Below are 4,902 nucleotides of genomic sequence, written 5' to 3'. Positions count from 1 at the left end.
AGTAGCCTGGTTTAAACCTCTCTAAGATGAAACTGTTTTCTTGGCAGTCCATGGTACACTGAATACTCCAGCACCACAGCTCAAAGGCATCAATTCTCTTTCTATCCTCTCTAGTCATTGTCCAGCTCTCTGATGCATAACAAGTGATTGCAAAGACCATGGCCTGTATCAGGCGCACCTTAGTCTCCAGAGAGACACCGTTGCTCTTGAGTATTTTAGAGAGGTCCCTAACTGCAGACTTTCCCATCACAATACGTTTTTTGATTTCCTGGCTGCTGGTGCCAAGAGTGTTGACTGTGGAGCTGAGCAAACTGAAGCTGTGAACAATCTCCATCTCTTCGCCATCCATCCTGATGCTACCGATTGGTCCAGTGGTGAGAATCTTTGTCTTCTTGACATTGAGCCTCAGTCCTACTATCCTAAAAACTGAGAGTTTTAACTCATCCAGAGGCACTGTGAGAGAAAGATCTGGTGATATAGCCCAGAAAATCTTACGGAACAATTCTATTCTTAGAACTTATGGAGTCACCATGAGTTGCCATTGACTTGATTTCAACAGGTTTATATTGATGTTAGGTGTTGTTGAGTGGAGTATGACTGACTCGTAGTGACACTATAAACAACAGATCTGGACCCTGTCCTATCCTGTGCCATCTTGACATACTTGAGCCCATGCTTAGAAAGGTGGAAGTTCAGCTAAAGAGATGGATTGGTACAGTGTCTGCACCAATGGGTGAAAGCAGGCTGTTTGATGTGTGTGTGTGTGTGTGTGTGTGTGTGTGTGAGTGAATTATCTCAAATGACCTTTATTTGCCCAGATTCCTCTGATGAAGGGTGATGTTTATTGCTGCTTAACTGGTAGTTCCATCTGGAAAGCATCAGAACTGTACCAGCTACTTAGTCCACACTGACTTCATCATCCACATCCTTCCTCATCAACTCTTTCTCCTTTATCTCCCTCTTTAAATGGAGGGGGGAAATCTACCTACTCAGAAAAATACAGTCATTCAGTAGGGAAAAGGGCAACTTGCAGCTTCTGAAAGCCTGCCGGAGGGTCAGCTAAGAGTTGGTTCCAACTTGATGGCACTGGGTTTGATGAGATTTGCTTTCACTAGCTGAGGATGTGGTCTCCTTCCTTAGTTCTTGGTCATTCTGTTTGCATTTTTATGTCTGTATCATATCTGTTTCATGGCAAAGAGAAAATTCTTGCTTGAATTTTCAGAATTTTATTCTTTCCAGCTGAATACTGTTATTCAGGATGTCATTGTATAAATCCAGATTTCTGTGGGTGAGAAAGTCTACCTATTTAGAAAAGAATGAAATACAAATGAAGTGAAAGAATATGTTCACCTATAATTGGGACCAAAAATTAAAAGGATCAAGTAATTGTGAGCACATTAACATACATTAACTTGTGATAACACAGGTATAGCAATATTTTCGAAAATTTTAAATACACCCTTTCCACCTTAACCCAATTTCCATATTAATGTATTTCTTATGAGAAAACACATGCTTTTGCCCAAGAAATCATGTTTAAAATTGTTCATCTCAATTCTATCAATATTTTCAGAAATGGAAAACAAATTATGTGTGTCTCAGTAAGAGACACTTGAAACTCTTGCTGTAGAGATCAGAGATTACATCTGAAGATTAAGAAGACAAAAAATCTTCACCACTGGGCTGATAGACATCATCATGATAGATGGAGAAAATATTGAAGTTGTCAATGATTGCATTCTACTTGGACCCAAAATCAATACCTGTGGTGTTAGCCTAAAAGTTGCCTTTTTTTTTCCAGCCATTATAGTTAGCCGCCTCCGCTCTTCAGCTATCTTAACTGCAGACACATGGTCTTGCTAGTCATCAACAGCTGTAGCAGCAATATAAAGTGAGCACCGTCCACACTAGAGGGTGTGTGAAAGCACAAACATAGGAGCGGCAGTGTGATTGTGTTTAAGCTTCCTGCTGCATCCAGCCTGGCCCATTGCTTACCAGTTTCCACAAAAAACCAGGCCTGCATACCTATAGTAAGAGGAGTCATTGCCCTGAGAGATCTGAGTCCTTGAAGGACCTTCAGGCAAATCTTCAAACCCACAAGACAGTTATACACTTGTATAAGTGTGGGCTTATACAACTTATACAACTGGTTAAGCATTTGGCAGTACAGTGACCTGAGGCTTCTCATAAATAGCCTGCTGTTTTAGCAGGACAAATTATAAAAACAACACTATTGGTGCCAGCAGTCAGGAGATCCCACAGAAACAGTAAGAGAGTGGTTTGAGTAATTATAGTGCATACATACTTCATGATTATGTTGTTAGGTGCTGTCAAGTTGAATATGACTTTTATTGACCTTATGAACAATCAGTCTGAACACTGTTCTATCCAGTGCCATCCTCACAATCTTTGACACATTTCAAGCCCATTCATGCAGTCACAGTGTCAACCCACCTGGTTGAGAGTCTTCCACACTTTTGCCACCCCTCCACCTTTCCAAGCATGATGTCTCTCTCCAAAGAACAACCTCTCCTAGCAACATGCTCAAACTATGTGAGATGAAACTTCACCATCTTTGCCTCCAAGGAGCACTCTAACTGCATCCTCTCTGACTTATCTGTTCTTTTGGTAGAATTCTAGAGCATAGTTAATAAAATGAGGTATGTCTATATGTGCTATTATGACGATCCTGCAAAATCTTTTTATTAAGTGGCAAAGGTGAGTGGCAGATGGAAATGTGTATCATTGACCTATATTTGTTAAAATACATTTTCATATCTAGCTATGAGAATGCCTAGAATGAACTTGAAAATAAGGATACCGGGTTGTTAATTGTGATTACTTCTGAGGAGGAGGATAAATTTTATAAAGGGGGAAATGGTGATTCATCTGTTGTTTTAAATTTTTGCAGAAAGTATGTGTGCACTATTACCTTAGCAATTAAAATATTTAAATATGCCTTACAACAGAAATACACCACAAATTGCCAGAAAAACAAATAAATCTGTCTTGGAAATACGGTTGCCAAAATACTCCTTAGAAATATGAGACAGATAGACTTCATTTCACATACCTTGGGCATGTTGTCAGGGGTGGGCAATGCCTGCAGAAGAGTATTGTGCTTGATAGAGGATGAGTGAAGACTAGAAAGACCCTCAATAAGATTAATTGATGCTATGACTGCAACAATGGCCTCAAGCAGAGCAGTAATTATGAGGACGGCACAGAATCGGAAACTGTTGTATTCTGTTGTCTGTGCGGTCCCTGAGTCAGAAACAACTTGATAGCAATCAACAACAAAGATGCCAGCAATCAAAGTCACTGTGAGCTGATGGAACAGCCAAAATTCTGAAATCTGAATGACAACAGAGTTTGCTTGACTTTGCACATAAATTCTGAGATGATTTGGCAAAGTTCTCCGTTATACGGTGACCCAGGGAACTAAGCAGTTTCCATGTTGTACAGTCACTAGTGTCTTACATGGAAAATAAAACACAGAAATGACATAATGGCTCTTTCAGGAGTACAAATGACCTGGCCATGTATCCAGAGAATAGACAACAAGAAGGGAATGAGCACTGCAGTGTCTCTGATATACTGTTAATATAGCAGTGGTTATGTACCATCAATTTGGAACTGACCTATAGCAGACCTTCCAGTGGGTTTTCCAAGGCAGTTTAACTGCATGGGAGGAGACTACCCATGTTTCTCCCATGGAGTGAGTGGTGGCTTCAGACTACATACCTTCAGGATGGCAGCTCCGCTCCTTACCACCAGGACACCAGAGTTCCCTGTTAATGTAGTAGGTTCTCAGTAAAACCCCAAAACAAAATAAGCAGGTTTTTCAGTCATTTCATAATAAAAATTTAAAAACCAATGGTAAAGGGCAATATGAGCAAGGAGAATTGTAGCACACATAGATGCAAACAATTGAAATGTCACTGTTAGCAACAGTTAGCTGCTATAAGCACAACCTTCTTCATTTCTTGTGAAAGCATCTTAGAAGGTCTAGCTTTTAAATTCTCCAACTTTTCAAGTGCCTACTTTGTGACAGGAACTTCACAGAACACTTATAGGAAGCACACATCAGCAAGCATCTATGGTGGTTGAATTTTCAAAGCATCCTGGAAATGTTATTGGCAAAGATTTGCCCCTTTTCACTAAAAAACTCTTCTCTACTGCCTTTTGCAATCACTGAAGTTTACTTTTTTTGATGCATAGTGACAATCTTAAATTGTGAGTTTTTTCTACCTTGTATGTGGCTGAACATAGTAGAAAACACTGTTTGGCACATTGAAAACCAGGATGTTGCACACCCATGTTTATCACAGCTTTGTTCACAATAGCAAGGAGTTGGAAACAACCCAAGTGCCCATCAACAAACAAATGGATAGAGAATCTGTGGTATATTCACACAATGGATTACTACGCTGCATTGAAAAACAAGAAACTCATGCAGTATTATTCAAAATGGGTGACCCTGGGGAACATTATGTTGAGTGAAGTATCTCAGTCACAAAAGGACAAATACTGCATGGTGCCACTGTTGTAAAACAGGACTGACCTTGGGGTTGTGGGGAGACTGAGAAAGATGGGTTCAATAATGTATGCTGCTTTGAAACAGATGAGGGAGAAAACTGTTTAAAAGGGATATGTGATTAGGTATTTTTTTGTCATGATAGGAGTCCAGCGTGAAGGCTGCATAGTGGAGTAGACCTGGGGGGAGGGATTGTAAAACAATGAAAGAATTTTTCTTACTTTTCCAAGAGGGTAGTGTACTAGGGGGGAGGGTTGGGAGGGGAGAAAGCTGCAACAATGAATGAATGGAAATGAAAAAAAAAAAACAACCAACCAACCCAAACAGGATGTGTGTGTGTGTGTGTGTGTGTGTGTGTGTGTGTG

Source organism: Elephantulus edwardii, unplaced genomic scaffold, assembly GCF_000299155.1.
Source record: "Elephantulus edwardii isolate Elephantulus edwardi_28Jun2011 unplaced genomic scaffold, EleEdw1.0 scaffold00016, whole genome shotgun sequence".
Taxonomy (NCBI): domain Eukaryota; kingdom Metazoa; phylum Chordata; class Mammalia; order Macroscelidea; family Macroscelididae; genus Elephantulus; species Elephantulus edwardii.
This window is presented reverse-complemented; position numbering follows the sequence as displayed.